The sequence below is a fragment of the Antechinus flavipes genome, chromosome 5 (genome assembly GCF_016432865.1).
Source record: "Antechinus flavipes isolate AdamAnt ecotype Samford, QLD, Australia chromosome 5, AdamAnt_v2, whole genome shotgun sequence".
Lineage (NCBI taxonomy): Eukaryota > Metazoa > Chordata > Mammalia > Dasyuromorphia > Dasyuridae > Antechinus > Antechinus flavipes.
Genome location: NC_067402.1, coordinates 9870520 through 9888801, shown reverse-complemented (window position 1 = coordinate 9888801; position 18282 = coordinate 9870520). Strand labels below are relative to the sequence as shown.

Here is an 18282-nt window from a genome sequence, read left to right as displayed (position 1 = left end):
CGAGGGGGAAATCCAAGCCCGTCTCTGGCTGGGGCTTTACGGGAAGCCCGGGACCAGAAGGGGAAGGCTCCCCGGTAGCGCCGGCAGGAGGAAGGGGCCATTTCACTGCAGGTATCCCGGCCAAGTGAAAGGAATGTGCTGTCCCCAGGACTCGGAGGGCGCCCGCTGCCAAGGCCCGGCCGGGGCGCAGACACAGGCCCGTGGCATTGTCTCCGTGGGCCTTGGCGGGGCGGGAGCTGCCAGGTGCCAGGGCTCACAGGAAACGGGAAATACAGGCCGCTGCCTGCCGAAATTCAGCCTTGTTCCTAGGCCTGAGGACCTTATCCAAACAAAGCATGTAGCCATAGTTCTTCTAAATTAGGCTTTGCAAAGGAGCTGCTCAACTGAGCCTTTTTTGTGAGCCATCTTACACCTGCCTAACCTTGGAACGGAGAAGAGCCTAGAACTCTGACGGCCACTGCAGCCAATGGCGGCGAGGGGAATGATCAGGGAGACGAGATAAGGAGGGTCTTGGGAAGCGGCCAACGGCAGGCCACTGGGGAAGGGTGCCCAGATACAAACGGGCGGGTGCTGGTGTCTAACAGGGAAGGCGGGGGCCGGCCCTCAGGATAACGGATTTGCGAAGGTTTTATGAGAACGAAAGTGCTTTATAATGAGAGATTGCTCTAATCACACTCTAGAAATCATTGCAGTATGCAGGAACTCAAAGGTACAAAACATAAATGGACCCAAATACTATGGCACTTAAATGACCGAGATCATTCATTATAACAAAGTACCTCTAAGTCTTACACACACACACACACACACACACACACACACACAAACACACAAAATCTTAGTTTTTCTCTCTTCCTCCTCCTCCTCCTCCTCCTTCTCTTCGTTCTCCTCCTTCTTCTTCCCCTTTCTCTCTCTCTCTCTCTCTCTCTCTGTTTCTGTCTCTCTCTGTCTGTCTGTCTCTCTGTCTGTCTCTCTCTGTCTCTCTCTCTCTGTGTCTCTCTGTCTCTATCTCTTTTTGTCTCTCTCGTCTCTCTCTGTCTCTCTCTGTCTCTGTCTCTCTCTGTATCTCTCTCTCTCTCTGTCTCTCTGTCTGTCTCTCTTTGTGTGTGTCTCTCTGTCTCTGCCTGGCTGTTTTTTCTATCTCTATCTCTATCTGGGTCTGGGTCTGTCTCTCTTCCTCTCCCACTCTCTCTCCTTTTCTCTCCTTTCCCCTCTCTCTCTCCCCCTCCATCTTTCCCTTAACTTTGCCAAAATAACTTTTCAACTAGCAATAAGGCATTCTTCTGTCAGGTCCTTACTAAGTTATACTGTGCAAGTGGGTGTAAGAATACAAGTTGACAGCAATTTAGCCATCTTGTTGGGCAGAAAAAGATTATTCCTCCTTCATTGTATGCATCTGGTGAGTCCTCAGGAGGTATGGCTCCAAGTCAACACCAGGTGTTTCTAATTCTATTGTCAGGACATCCACAGAAGACTATTTTTGCATATGGCTATCTTAGTGGCATTAGACTGACTTATCCATCCGTACTTTGTACTTTGTACAACACAGGTCCTGGTCCTCCATGTGTAGAATCATAGTCTCTGACCTCAAGGAACTTATACTCTACTAGTTTTTGTGGTTGTTGTTGTTGAATAATTGCTAATGTCATTACTTGTGTAATTTAATGTTATTAAATGTAAATTTTGAAGTGATCAAGAGTTAGAAGACTTTTTTTTTCCAGTAGCCATGGCAATGTGGAAATATGGAGATATAGACTAGGGTATGCATTTTGTATTTTAAAATAACCTACAGTATTTTTATTATTAGGTATCAATAGAGTCAAAATTCACAGGCAGTTTCTGCCCATTAAAAGCCAGCGATTAATCATGATCAGTGGCTGAAGAAAACGGGCCAAAGAGAGCCTGACTATATAGTGGGCATGTAAAGTGCAGGCTGCCTTGGAGGAGCTGTGATTCACTGTCAGGACTGTTGGTTGAATAAAAAATGTGACCACAGCTTAGGAGTGGATCCACCCTACAAAATAGTTGCCTCTTTTGAAACATGAGAATGGGATTCCTAGCAGTTGAGTACAGGATATTTCTGTTTGCCAAAACCATTGCTTTCACAGTTTCCTTTTCTGCTGTGAGTTAGGAACAGAATTATAACAATGCTATCATAAGGTATCACCAGAACTAGGCTGACTGAGGGAGCAAGAACGTATTTCCTGTGGGAACACCCATGGTGGGAGTCCTCCCTAGCCTTCGTGAATTTAATGTCCCTTTAGACATATGTCCAAGCCTTCTGGCTCTATATCTTGTAAGCTTTTTTTTTTTCCTTTTGGTCCTTCCCCACCTTTCACTGTAGATACAGAACAAGAAAACCTACCATTTAAATGGGCTGCCCCAAATTGAAAAGTGTGTCACTATGATTGCAACTCCATTGAATCACTTCTCTTAAACTGCATGTCAACATTTAGTCAAATGTGGCAATTTTGGAAAGTAGATAGGGCCCTGGATTTGGAATAGGGAAGATATTGACTCAAGTCCTGCATTGGACATTTGATTAGCTATATGTCACTCAACAAATCACATGATCGCTTGGGGCTTCAGATTCTTTATGTGTAAAATGGGGTGATTTGATGATGACCGCTAAACTCCCCTCTCATTCTAAACCTTATAATCCTATGGTAGTGGTCAGGAAAAAGAGGAAAAGATCAAGTCTCCAATGATCTCTAAATTGCTAAGGAACCTGTATGGTCTCAAAGAAAATAACCCTCTCAGAATAATAGTAATTGACAATATTTTTGAATAAGATAAGGAATTTAAAATTGATAAGTAAATGTGGGTTGTTAGAAGACTTAGGTGGTCAAAAGGAGAGAAGAATACTGAGATTGATATTCTTGGGATTATAGAGAGAGCCAGAGGGAAAGGACAAAAAAATCTAAGAACTTGGGAGACAGCAAGCTGAACTGATGGATGGCACTGACAGGATTAAACTTCTGAGAAAGCTTAAAAGTTGGACAAGAGCACTGGACTCAGCTCGGGAATGTCAGAGGCTAATTCAAAGAATAAACTGTAAGTGGAAGATGAAGGAGACTATTATTAAAATGATTGTGGGGAGAACAGTGTGGAGTGTTGTCAGCCTTAATTAGAGTTTCTGAAGAATGTTGCCTGGAAAAAAAATCTTGCTTCCTTATCCTTAGTAACCAGAAAAGCCATGAGGAAGGATGCTATTTGGGCTGGTGGAGAAATTAAAAATGAAAAAAAAAGTGGAATTAGGAAATGAAATTAGAAATAGTGAGGGTTTTTTCAGTGAATTCATTATGTGAAGCTGAATCAGTCAACAATATTGTATAACTGTTAATTCAATGACACATTTATCAAATGTCTCTTATGTATAAAGCATTGAGCTTAATTCTAGGGAAGGATCCCTGTATGGAGTTTGCAATCTCTGGAATCAGTTTTATGTTGCATGGAAAACACAATCAAAGCTGTCTGTGAAAGATGTTTTCATCATAAACTCAGTCTTTGTTGGAATACTGAATCAAGATAGTAGCAATATGGAACCAAGACAAAAGGAAAGGATGATGGCAAAGAGGCTGGAGCCTCAGCTCAATCTTGTCTCCATTTCCAAACCTCCCCCTCTTCACTTTATACCTTAAATGGTATCATCAGAAAGTGAACACTAAAGCCCCTGAGACAGAACCAACCTTGGTTCACTCAGGCTATCCTTTTCCAGTTCTCAACAAGGATGGTACCTAGCACTGATAAAAAGCAGTTAGATAACTAGGAAATGGGCACAAAAACTCAAACACACACACACTCACACACACACACACACACATACACACACACTCCTCTTCCCACCTTCATCCATGTTGGAAAAGGAAGAGTAAAGATAGATGTAAAGACATACTATCCACATTAGGGAACCTTCTTCCCAAACTTAGGACGTTTCCAAGGCTCAAACATACACTTGGGTTACATTCTCTATCTATGAACCAGATCACCAGCAAACACACAATAAATCACGGTAAATAAATCCACCGATCTTGGTAAGAGCACAAATACCAACAACAAGACAACCTTACTCATCCACCTCCTGGTACAATCCAAGCCAACTGCTCGGGTCCTTCTGCTATCCACTATGACCAGTGCTGAACACCAGATTAACCATTACCCTGAAATTCTGGATATCGCTCAAGTGCATGCTCTACACACTGTGCTGAATAATTTTTCACCCCATCTCTCTAAGAAAACACATGTTATGCTGAACAAACCACTCCAGAGCAATATGGAGCCAAGACAAAAGGAAAGGATGATGGCAAAGAGGCTGGAGTAGAGAATCTCTTGCCCTGGCTCATTCTTGCCTCCATTTCCAAATCTCCCTCCTGTTCACATTATACCTTAAATGGTGTCTTCAGAAAGTGAATACCAAAGCCCCTGAAACAGGATCAACCTTATTTCACTCGGACTATCTTTTCCCAGATTTCCCATCCTTTCCCAAGAAAGCCATTACTCCCAACCCAACCTCCTGCCCTCCACTCCTCCTTCACGCTAAGCTGTTTTCTCTTCTTTTTTCCTCATTTTTTCCAAGAATGGATGATCTTCTAGATAGAAAGATGAAGGGGCAGGTTTGAAGTTAATATTATAGAAAAATAAATAGGTACATAATTTTTTTTTCATTGGATAGACATAAATTCTGCTCTTTCCTGGCTCCATGTTTTTTGTATAAACCCTGTGCTTGCAAAAGGAAAGTTGGTATCTTAAGGGAAAAAATATGAAAACACCCTATGGGATGTTCAGGATTTCAGGATAATAGGAACATTGATTTAAAAACTAGAATTTGTAGCTCCTTTTTATGGGAAGCGTCATGAAGAGGCAGATACAACTGAACAATAACAACAAGATTTTGCTTAAATCTTGAAGATGTGAGAAAAATCTACCTCCTTTTTTCTAATGGTAGCCGTCTCTAGGGGGTGAGGAGTTATACAAATGCTTGTTTTAGTTCATAAATTAAAAAAGAAAATAAAAATGGGCACAGAAAATCACATTTATAATCAGACCTGGTTGAGATATTGGGAATTTTACTGAACTGGCTTTTCTTCTTTTTTCCTCATTTTTCCCAAGAATGGATGATCTTCTAGATAGGAAGATGAAGGCACAGGTTTGAAGTTAATATTATAGAAAAATAAATAGATACATATTTTTTTCATTGGATAGATATAAATTCTGCCCTTTTCTGGCTCCACGTTTTTGCATAAACCCTGTACTTGCAATATCCTCACCCCTGTCACATCCAGCTGTTGAAATGCACACCTTTTTCATTCAACTGCCTTTTTCCAGATGTGCAAACTGAAGCCCCGGGGGCTATGACTTTCCCAAAGTCACTCAAATAATAAGTGGAATAATTAGAATCTGAACCCACTTCCTCTGCCTCTAACCTCAGCACTCTTTCCACTACACCACATTGCCTTAAAGATTGTGGCTGGTGTTCAATTGTTTAATCATTACTCTTCGTAACCATGTGTACTATAGTGTTTTCTTGGTAAAGATCTGAATGATTTGCCATTTTCTTCTTCAATTTATTTTACAAATGAGGACACTGAAGTAAAAGGAGTGAACTATCTCATAGGTATGATGATTAAAAATGGCATTGTCATTATCCTCAGGAAGCTTAAGTTCTATTGAAGGGGAGAAGGCATATGGGTTTCTTAAGTAAATAAAATGTATGTGTTAAGAGGGAGAAAAGCTAAGAAAACACTGTCAAGAAAAGGGGCAGATTTCTGAGGAAGATCATCTTCATCTGTTCCTTTCTCATCTTCGTTGCTTGCCTCTAGCCCAAAATCTGGCACATAGGTGCTTGAATGCTTGGCAAACTGAAGGGAATAGAATTGAATTGAGAGGATCATCCAGCACTAGCATAGAGTCCTATATTCCAAATATGTTTCATAGATGCTTTTACTTTCAAGGATGATTTTATGCCCCTGAATTTCAAGTCCAGTAATCCCTAAGTAGGCTGTGTGTAACTTTTGGGGGCCGGCATTGTTCTCTTAAAAATGAGCAGCGACTGCATGTGTAACCAACAAAGTCCAGACTTTCCAACTCTCCATACCACAAACTGACCTCTTTCAATTATCTCCTGAACTCACTTGGATTGAGTATATCCCAGCACACTTTGAGTGCTCGGAAAGTTGGTATCTTAAGGGAAAAAAATATGAAAACACCCTATGGGATGTGCAGACAAACGTCCATCCACATCACTCACTCGTGAGCAAGCGCTCCTTCTCAGAAGGACAGTCGGCCAAGGGGGAAAGCAGAGAGGTTCCCAAAATCTTGGCAAACTTCCCACAGTCTGCTTTCTCTTCTGCGGCTCATCAAAGACTCAGAATCATCCATGATAATGGCAGGAGCCGGAGAACAAGCCCAATCAGAAAGCTCCCGGTGGCAGACACATATGGATTGAGTTCCATCAGTTTCCTGAATGAACCTTGGGTTTTACCCGGCTTCTCCTCTCACATCTAAAATCACTCAGACCTGCGAGGGATAAATAAGCAAAGGCTGCAGATGCTAGGAATTAAGTGACCTGTCTCCAAATTGGATGTGAAGATATTTTAAAGCAAAGAGAATGACTTCTAGCCCTGGTCTCCAAATCCTGAAGCTTAAATCTAGTGAATTTACAGCCCACAGAAAAATACTCAGGATTTAAAGGTAATACAATGATTCAATGACTCAATATACTTTTCTAAGTACCTACCATATGCAAATACCAGAAAGTGGAGTATGGTGGATAGAACTCAATTCTTGATACCAGGAAGAAATAGATTAAAGTCCTACCTTGGACATGACGTGTACTAAGTGGATTATCCTGAGCAAGTCTACAAGATTCCAGAAGAAATGCTCATCTGCTTGGTTGGAGGGAATTTCTATACTGGAAGTATCCTACACCAGGAAATCACAGGTCTGGACTCCTAATACATGCAGAGTTTTAGCTGCCACAGTAAGGAGTTGCCTCAAACACAGATTTTATTGGGTCGAGTCAACAAACATCTAATAATCACGTATATTATGACATATTACATACATACTAAGTTCTAAAGAGATCAAGAAAGGTCAAAAGCAGGGTCCTTGCCTCCAACATGGTCCTTTTCTAATGGGCAAAACAGCACTCAAAAAACATATTCCTTATTATTGTTCTGTAAAAAATGATCTGCAGGATGAATACAGAGAGGCTTGGAGAGACTTACAGGAACTGATGCTGAGTGAGATGAGCAGAACCAGGAGATGATTATACATGACAAAAACAATACTATATGAGGATCAATTCTGATGGAAGTGGCTGTCTTCGGCAACAAGAGGATCCAGTTCAGTTCCAATTGATCAGTGATGAACAGAACCAGTTACACCCAGCGAAAGAACCCTGGGAAATGAGTGTGGATCACAATATAGCATGTCCACTCTTTCTGTTGTCATTTGCTTGTATTTTTGTTTTTCTTCCCACATTATTTTTACCTTCTTTCTAAATCCATTTTTTCCTGTGCAGCAAGACAACTGTCTAAATATATATACATATATTGGATTTAACATATACTTTAATATATTTAACATGTATGGGACTACTTGCCGTCTAGGGGAAGGGAAGAGGAAAAGTTGGAACAGAAGTTTTTGCAAGGGTCAATGTTGAAAAATTACCCATGCATATGTTTTGTCAATAAAAAGCTATAATAAAAACAATAACATATTCCTGAAAGTTATATACAGGGCAAAGGGGTTCATACCTAGTGAATGATCCAGACACAGTACAGGACATGACCATCATATGAAATATTCCAATTGATCAACTAACTCAATGATCCCAACACTTAAATATGCAAAACAAGCTTAATGTCCACTTCACAGATGAGAAAAAATGAGGGCCCAGAGGATAATGACTCACACACTCAATGAGTGTCAGAAGCAGAATTTTAAGCCAGGTTACTCCTGACGCCAAGTCCACTATTTCGTGTACCACGCCCTGCTGCCTCACAAGCTGTCTCCTGGGTTTGTTTGTTTGTTTGTTTGTTTTTGTGATTCTAGTCTTTTGTAAAATAAAATTTTTTGAAAAGTCTGTCTGACCCACCAGGAACTTGGTATGAACAAAAGAATATCTCCATATATCATTGTATTTGCTAGCCTGGATTTTTTTTTCCTAAAAAAAAAAAAAAAAAAAAAAAAAATACTAAAATATCAGAGGAACTTTTTGAGTTTTAATATTAAGAAAATCTGGATCATTCTGCTTTAGGTCTTTCCAAACTTCTCCCTTATCGAGCAGGCTTCCAAGTATTATATAAAAATCTTGCTGCTGGCCAAATGTCATCCTAGCCAACTATGCAAACCACCATAATTGCTTTTCTCTATACTGAGAGGACAGAGCACCATCCTGATGTCTCATTCACATGGAATCCAACCAGGTCGTAGACTCATGTTAGAGGAAAAGGATGTTTAGGAACGTTCTGCTTGAACCCTTTCATTTTAAAAAATGGCTAAAATAAGATGCAAAAAGTTAAGTGCCATGTCCAAGGTCGCTGAGAGTCAGAGACAGCAACTCATCTCGTGATTTCCAGGAGAGAGGCGTTTGTTCAGCTGTCTGCAGGAAGAAGGCGATTTTCAGCATTTGATTTGGTGGTTGAGAAGAAGTCCCGGAGGAAGGAGAGACGAGATCCAGCCTCAGATCCTGAACATATCTTAGCTCGATTAATCAATTGATAAGCCCTTGTCTGTTTACTGTTATTCAGGCATTTTCAGTCATGTCTGAGTTGGGGTTTTTCTTGGCAAAGATGGGGGGGGGGGGTACTTCTTCCTTCTCCAAACTTTTGTTAAGTACCTACTTTGTGACGAGCACTTATTATGCACTATGTGTACAACTAAGAGGAGGAGAAAGAGAAATACAAGGGTCTAATAAGCTTCTGCTCTATAGCTCTCAGCTGCATCTTTTCTTGGCCCACTGGAAATCAGACTGGGACCTAGTCGGGACCGATACCAGTGTTTATTTTCATGGTCTTCAGAACCTTTATTCAAAAGCTAGTCGGCACAGAGATGGCATAATTATACCATCCCATAAGCTCCCCTGTTTTGTACTTCCCAGCCTACACCCAGACTGCCTTTCCAGACTAATCACATGTTACTCGCCTCCACGTACTTTCTGGTCTGGCAAAGTTGGTCTGTTACTTTTGCTTCACCATGAAGCTTCATTCCCCATCTCCACACCTTGGCAAAGGGGGTTCCCCATGCTGAGAACGCAGTCTCCTGTCACTTGCACGTCTTAGAATCCTAGCTTCCTGAAAAGCCCAACTTCAAGTCATATGTGGTCTTGTGAGCATCCTTACTCTGAAATTACTTTTAATAAGTTTATATTTATATAGTTGTTTCTCTCAGAAGAGAATGGAAGCTACTTGAAGACAAGGACTATTTTCATTTTGTCTTCTCCAGCTCCCAGCACAACATGTGGCACATAGTAGGTCCTTAACAAACACATGCTTGATTGGTTGAACCAGAGAAGTTTCCTTTTCTTTCCTCTGTGAGGAAATATTGAAGTCACACACTTGGTAAAAAATGCCTACTCCCATTTCTTGTTCAGTCATTTTTTCAGTCTTCTCTGACTCTCTGTGAATCCATATGGGGTTTTCTTGACAAAAATACTGGAAAGATTTGCCATTTGCTTCTGCAGCTCTTGCAACAAAGAAGGAAACTGAGGCAAAAAGGGTGAAGTGACCTGCCCAGAGTCACACAACAACTTAGTATCTGAGGCCAGATTTGAACTCAGGAAGAACCTGCCTCCAGGCCCAGTACTTTACCCACTGTGTTACTGAGTGGCCTACTCTCAGTATTAAGCCTAAACTGATGTCCATGTCACAGCTTTTTTTTTCCAGTCATGCTTAGCAGAAATATTGTGCTTAATAACTGTTTAATATATTGATTATCTAAAATCCCATCTTCCACAGAAGGCCTTTCCTGGTTCCTACCTTTCCTCCCATTCAGTAGCTAGTACTTTCCTCCTTCAGATTACAACCATTTATTCTGCATGAAAATGAGTCCAATCTCTTCATGTTACAGATAAAGAAACTGATGTTAACTATATTCGATCACTTCTCCGTGGTCAGACCTTGTGAAGGCTCCTGCCACGGCACCATTTTTTCTGGTTATAAATTTCTGGACCAAATCTATACAAGAAAGATTCGAAGTTGTGGCACCTGATCCACCCACTCTGCTGATGGACTGGATCATGGTCTCCTTTATGGGGCCCTGGGTCCGAGCACATTGCTCAGGGTGGGAGAGGGGGTTAGACAAAGTACCCAACTCACTTAATGGCTGCCAAGTTCAATGTCAAAATTGCTGGAAAGCATTTCGATGGTAGCACATGATTCCACTTCAAGCTGAGGGGACTGAGCAATAGGTCAGTAAAAGTGGGAAGCCTAATAAGAGGGTCTCTCAGGTTCTTTGAGTGACTATGGACTACATGAGAATGCATATAGGTTAATTGGCAAATCCCTGCAAGTCCCTGGGCCGTACAAAGCACATTTTCAGTGTCTCCAGCATTAGCTGTGTGATCAGCATAAACATATTTCTCTGGATCATTTTTATAACTTATGAGCTGATGGGGACAGTGCATTTTCTGAAGCTCACTGATGAGGGATGGCACAGGGCTTGTGGCTGCAGCTGCCAGTAAAGAGGAGAATCCAGAGGAGATGAGTCTGTGGCAGGAGGGCAGCTGCCCAAGGCCTGGCCCACAGCCTCTGCAGCTGGAGAAGGAGCAGAGCCTGCCTCTCTCCCTATGGAAGTCTGGCCACTGACTTTCCATCATAGCCTGACTTAGACCTACAATCTCAGATTTCCTTTAGAGAAGTTCCATCTCTTTTACATCTGACCATGAATACAAAGTTAACGTGTGGGTATACAAAACTAGGAGGCATCTCTAAGGAATGGGTTTCAACTACAGCTTCCCTCCACTTCTGAACAAAGGAGAGAGCATGACTGCTGGTCCATCCTTTGTCACCGTAAATCCCTTCTGTCCATAGTTCTAAGGGAACAGGTCTCAAGATATTTAAAGAGAAAAGAAGAAATACATTTGAAGAACTAGCACTTGGTGCTCTCATGAGACTAGCTCCTGTTGTAGACAAGACAACATTATTCATTTTTGGTAGAAAGGAGCAGGGGGATGGAAGCAAAGAGTTCTTCATTTGGCCTGCCTCCATCAGTGCCATATGATCATGGACAACTCCCTAAACTCTTGTGCCTCAGTGTTTTTATGCCATTGTTAAAGTAAGGAAAATAGCCTCTCCAATATGGAAACAGAGTAAGGTTCAGCATGGAAAGTGCTTTGCAAACAGACCTAACTATCAGCATTAGTATTCTGGTTATTGTTATATCATAGAGAAGACTTCTCACAGTCCCTTCCACCGTGCTGGCTGAGAAATGCTAGTATCCATCTCAGCTGCCCTGGGTAGGAGGAGAATAAATGCATATGTGTAACTATGTGTTTGTTTATCAGCAGCAAGGCCTAGGAACCAGCCTCAGAATCAGGAAGAGCTGCATTCAAGTCTTGCTTCTGGAACATAGAAGCACTGTGCTCCTGGAAATTTGCTTAACATCTCAGTCAGCTCTCTAAGAAACGCCTGTTGGTTCCAGAGAAGGTGTCAAACTCCATGGTGGACAAGCCATAGAACGTCTGTCGCTCCCTTCTTCAAGACTCTGAGACATGATTCTACATGGACAAGTGGAGAGGGGTTCCTGCACCCTCTGCGATTCTCTGAGGCTTTCCTGGGATGTATTGCACCATCACTGTCCCCTTTGGGGGTCACCAAACCAAAGAGTTGGAAGCAGAACCACAAGGGGAATGGAATGTGTCTGCTGGCTGTAGCCACAAATGGAGGCCCTTGCTAAGGACTCACCAATGGGAAGACTCAGACATGGTGGAGAGATGTACCAGAGCAAGGAAAAAAAAAAAAAAAAAACAACTGAGGAAAGTGTCAGGGGGAAAAGACAGTTGCATGATGGGCCACGTCCAAGAGAAGCCTCTCAAAGAGAAGCCTCAGTGAGACAGAGAATTTTGGGGCTGAGCAGTCTTACCACTGATGCTGCCTTAATGGCCAAGAGAGGACCTAGTAGAGACTCAAAATCCACACTTTCTTTCTGGATGCCCAGGGCCGGCTCAGTGACCACATCCATCTTTTGTATGAAGCCTTTCCAATCCCTTCCCACTTCTTGTGCCTTACTGCTCCCCAAAGCACCTTGTATCTTACTCCTTGGGCTCTATTTGTATTTATTCATTGTATAGTTATGATTTTATGTTGTTTTATGGGTATACTTGTCTCCTTCAGCAGAATGTAAGCTCTCTTTGTAGCATAATATCTGGTGTGTAACAGATTCTCAATAAATACGTAACTGATAAAAGGAAGGATCCATGTAAAACATTTTGTAAGCTGTAGGGCCTTGTACATGTTATCTCAATAGAATCTCACAATAAGTCAAGGTCCATGTGGCCTTTCTGGAGATTAGGATCTTTCCTAGACATAAAGACTAATTCAGTGTTTTCATTTTCTAGTACTTCCAAGCAAGGAAAGTATGGTTATCTGAGTGATAGAATCACACTCAAGAGAACTCTATTGAATAAATTGGATTGTATTGAATGAAATGAAATCCAAGTGAGTGAATTTGTTCATTGTTTTCTCTATAGTGGCCATTGACTTTAGGAGGGCAGATTCCTGTGCAGAGGAGCTTAATGATCCTCCATTTCCCACTTCCCACAATGAACCTCGTTCCCTGAATGAAAGTTCTTCTCAATTATACATCTCTAAGGGAGAAGTCTAAAAAAGCCCATTTCTTTGAACATAAGTCACAGCAAACACACAGGCTGGCTCTGAACCCACTCAATCTTGGGGTGGGAGCCTGTGTCTTTATTAGCCTTTCTTCCTTCTCTGCTCCTGAGCCCAGAAGTCTAGAGAGATTGAAAGCACTACAGAATACTGGGAAGAGAAGACCAGAAGGGACCCTGACTTCCAACACACTGGGGTTCTGACTCCTTCTGGAGCTCCAGAAATCTAGAACCCTGGTCAATGGTCAGCTCTTGGCAATCTGCAATCTCTCACCTGCAATCACTTTGGAGACATTACAAAGTTCCCCAGTGGAGTCTTGTCCTCACTATCCCCTCCTAGACAGCTCACAATAACAAAATGTGGAAAAGGCTTCCTCCTCCTGACAGAGCCATCTGCCTGCCTCATAGACCTCGGGAGCTTTTCTGGGACCCATTTCCTTCAGTGCTTCATGATGACTTTCCAAATGAAATGGGGCCGTTCTTCTCAGAGGCATTTCAGGTCTTCCAACCCATGACTGACTCCGCCATGCTTTCCTGGTGTTCTAGCATAGGACTGAACTTCAAATCAGAGAAATGGGTAGAACATATAGGTGTATATATGCATGTATGTGTGCATATTTGTGTAGTTTTTGAGAAGGATACAGTGATTCCTACATGGAGACATCGAGGTCTGTTGTCTCATGCCTTGCAGAAATCCATGGGACCACTGGGATCCTAACAGAGGAAGTAGAAAAGGAGTCTAGGAAAATGGAGAAGCCCAAAAGCTTCTTCTATACCTTGGAGCACCATTCATACTCTAAAGTGTGTGTATATGTAAATGTTTATACGTATATATACGTAATATATATACGTATATATATATGTGTGTGTGTGTGTGTGTGTGTGTGTGTGTGTGTGTGTGTGCATGTGAATATGGATCATAAAGCTTGGTATTCCTGTGAATGGAGCACTGGACCTGGAATTAAGAAAATTCATTTTCCTGTGGCCCTGGGCAAGTCACTTAACCTGTTTGCCTCAGTTTCCTCACCTGAAAAATGAACTGGAGAAGAAATGGGAAAGTATCCTGTATCTTTGCTAAGAAAACACAAATGGGGTCACCAGCCACAAAATATAGATATGAATACAGAGGTAGACACACACGTGGGCTATTCAACATGTTTGAGTGTGTGTCGATGTTGTCACATTTTAAAATCGAGAGAACTGCAACGCCGTTTTCCGTGTGCAGTTTTCTGAATCAAGTTTTTCTTCCCATTGGCCTCAATACTAATGGTGCCAGAGGATCTGTAGCGAGCCTGTCCCAGCAGTAAGAATGGATCACCCGGGTGTGGGCAGAAGCAGATTCGATGTCCCCATTTCCACAGCCTTCTTCTCTCCCTCTGGTGTTAGGATCCCATGGATTTCTCCAAGGCATGAGACAAGGGAGCTCTCTTTCTCCGGGTATGGATCGCCGTATCCTTCTCAAAGGCTATAGGCAGATCCTAACTCCACATGAGGAGGCTCTCTGAGTTACTGAAACACTTCCTTCTGACTCAGAAGGAATCCCCTGCCTTCCATCAGATTCTTTTCTAGCAAGCTCTGCGAGTTCAGGGCAATCTGATATTTCTGTGGATTTGGCCCCAGGAAAGAACACCCCGGGTTATTGGCCAGGAGTCGACAGCGCGCTCCGTCTCCATCCTCCACGTGCTGATCTTGGCGGCCACGTTTGAACCAAAAGCTAAGAAAACTTGATTCCAACCACGATGGGGAGGCAGAGACTATTCTAAATCAGGACAGACTCTGGCAGGAGAGCCGAGGGGAAAGAACTGTAGGTACAAGAGGGATAGGACTCCAGGAAAGGAAGAACTTACGAGGACTCCTTTAGAAACGAACATGAGGAGCGCCCACCGAAGCCTGCCACACGAGGGGAGCTGAATTTGGGTGAAATCTGCCCTGCCTTGTGGACGATGACAAAAGTAAAAGGAGCACAGTGAACAATCGGCACCTTGTGCTAATCCCAAGTTTGGAAATGAACTTTGGTTTTAAAAGTGGTCAAACTGGGGAGACTGTGCTTGAATGGAAGCAGGAGCCTGGGCTTGCAATCAAGAGAAGCTGGGAATTGGATCACCAATTCCATTTCCATGGGATTGTCCAGCAAACACAAAGGAAACATATACTGGATACTGGGAACTGCCCTCCAGGTGCCATGCTCACAACAAAAATGAAATATCTGCCGCCCTGTGCAAGGGGATAAAACAAACACACAACGAGGAGTAATGTGGTTCAAGGAGAAGAATTCAGGGTTTGGTGAAAGGATCTGATTTAAATTTTGGCTCTTCTGTATGACCTTGGGCAAGTCCCCTAATATTTCAAAGTCTAATGAGAGGGTTCAGCTCACTGATCTCAGAAGTCCTTTCCAGCTCACAGATTTATTTCATGTTAAAGGTGCCACGAGTTGGATGTGAGGGCTGCATTCCATGAGTGGAGGAGAGCCTGCCAGAAGGTGTGGGAAAAAGGAACCCGATTTTAGTTTTCAGGGGAAAGCTCGTAGTCCAGGCTGACTGGAAATTCAAGTTCATGAAAGTGAGAAGCATGAAACAATCCTGGAAAGGCAGCTTGGAGTCAGATTGAGAAAGGCTTTCAAAAGCTCTTTTTTTTTTTGAAAATTATCCTAAAAGCCATAGGAAACTACTACAGATCTATGACCCTCAGGATTACACCTGAGAAGAGTGTTTAGGAAGACATGTGGAGGATAGATTGTAGCAAAGAGACAAAATTAGGGGACTGGAACCCAGAGCTGCAAAAAAGGCCCTAATGGGGCTTGGGGTTTTCAATCAAGGTTGTTGGACAAGGTGATTTGATGTGAGTAGAGATAAGAGGATCAGGACTTGGTTCTTGTAGGGATTTCTCATTATAACCATAGGCAGAAGGAAGAGGAGGAGGAAGACAAAGAGAAGTTGAAGAAAAAATGATAATGATGAAGACAACAGGCATTTACCTAATGCTTTATGCATATTATCTCACTTGACTTTCCCAATAGTCATGTGAGAAGAGCACATTGGAGTCCTTGTTATTCAATCCTTAAAATCACTCTTTGTGACTCTATTTGAGGTTTTTTTGGCAAAGATACTGGAATGGTTTGCCATTTTCCATCTCCATCTCATTTTCCAGATGAGGAAACTGAGGCAAATAAGGGCACACAGCTAGTAAGTGTCTGGAGCCATACTTGATCTCAGGTCTTTTTAACTCCAGGCTCAGCACTCTATTCACTTCATTGTCTCACTACCAAAATACATATAGCAGATGTTATTTTTTCTAATTTAATGATAAGGAAACTGAGGAGCAAGACATTGTAATTTGTAGTCACACAGCTATCGGAATACATGGGACAAAGTAAAATAAATCTCTTATTATATACACCAATTCTTACAATTTCTTTGCCTTAAAAAAATTTCAATCTATAAAATATTTTCCTTTTCCTAGAATTATTTCTTTTATAAGTTGAACAAATTAATAAGTTTATCCATTTTTCATATTGGATAATAGGAATCCAGTTAATGAATAAACCATATATCTAAAATTAATTTATAGTTTGTCAATAAAGTTAAAATCAGGCCGGATCCCAGGTCACTGAATTGATAACTTCCTCTCTTGCTTATTTTTTTTTTTTTTAATGCATACAGCATGGTACAAGGTGGTATTGTACCACTCCATCTCTATTTGGGAGTTTCTGTATGTAATTCCAGAACAATTCTGTCTCTTAGTATATGAATATATTTATCCAAGTGCAATATTCCCTCAATGGGGATAAAACTACCAGAATCCCTGGAAAAAAAAAAATCACCTCCTACAATTCCCCTCGCATGCTTTATGGTCTAATAAAGATACCTGGATATTAGAGCCTCATCTGGATTTCTTCTAACAAGTTTTGTTACAGGTTTGAATAAACCAGTGGATTTCATTGCTGTGCAATGGTGAAGGTCGGTTTAGTTGATTAATCAATCACCACACCCCATTTAGGCCTGATACTTTTATTAGATAAGATTCCATCTCAATTTGATCAATCAGTCTTAGGTGTAAACTGTGTGTGACATGTTGGACATACCTTTGGATCAATCCATCAAGTGCCCGGGTCAAGGGACTTGTCCACATCCTACGGGGCTTGTATAAAACCAGAAAGCTAGGAATTAGAAATCGGGAAGTTGGCCATTTTGCAGTTTAACTGTGGGAAAACTTCTAGCCAAGAGCCTGGGAAGGGATCGCTGGGGGGTGGGGTGGGGGAAAAGGGAGGGGGAGGAGAGAGAAGACAAGGGCTAGCTAGATAAAGAACCTCAGCCTAAGTCTAATCATTTCCCCTTGATCATAGGAGGAACCTTTGAACTTCAAAACTTTAAGACATTTGTGACTTTATAAGGGTATAACTAGTCCCAGCCTTGTTTCCAAGCCAATTACTGTAATATATGAATTAACAATTGATTCCAAAAAAGACTTTCTGAAACGGGGCAGCTTTAAGTTTCTATGAGCCCAAAAGATACTATAGAATATCTAAGTGGGATTTTGTTAATACTTTCACAATGAGGAGGAAAAGACTTTCAAAAACTAAGATGAGAGAGTTATTATTCCTTTGCCACATATGATCTCTAGCTTGACCCCAATTTTATCCTGAACCCTTTTCCCCATAACTAATAGGAGATTTTGTCACAGAACTTCTGGGGAAGATATATTATTTGTACTGACTATTCCATCAAAATATAGTTAATATAAATTATATAATTATATAATATATAAATTGTATAATATAATTTAACTTGCCTATAAAATCCAACTAAATTTGGCTATTTGATATAAACTAATAATAATGGTAGGGAATACACTGGTGGGAGCTCATAAGCTTTTTTGAAAGACTCTGTCCCAATTTCTCAGGCTCTCCCAGAACTCTGAAAGAAGATATCGTAGCCACCCACTGAATACAGAACCTGCCACTGTGAATGAGGGAAAGTCGCTCCAGAGAATGCATTATAACTCAAATCTACTTTTGCCCAATCTTCAATACTTAATGTTTGCATTATACTGTTTATAAGAATCCTTTTAAAAAATAGAAACAGAAGTTTTTTTCCTATTATTGCCATTGGTCTTATTGCTAATTTTCTGTCTTCTAAAATCTTATACCGTACTCTAGAAGAATCAGCAATGACTTATGAGATGAGTTCCACACAAGGGGAACTGAAGCTCTTCATTTGTTTTCTAAGGATCCCTACTTTTATGCCAGCAAACTTCTCTTTATTATTAAATATTAAAATTAGCATTCTTTCCACTATCAATGAAACCAGGCATCAGCCTGAATACAACAATGTGAAGCCTTTCTAGAACAGATTTGACATAAGTCAATAAATAACCTAGAAAATTGTACAAAGAAGCAAAATAATAACCTGACCACAGAAGGTTGCTATAATGCAGTCAAGCTCAAGATACAAAAA

At 41.4% G+C, this 18282-nt stretch overlaps 1 protein-coding gene across 3 annotated transcripts in view; it reads right to left on the bottom strand.

Moving 5' to 3' along the window:
• The window catches only part of HDAC9 (histone deacetylase 9), an 867097-nt gene that overhangs the window by 216296 nt on the left and 632519 nt on the right, over window positions 1-18282 (bottom strand). The gene's annotated exons all lie outside the window — the stretch shown is intronic.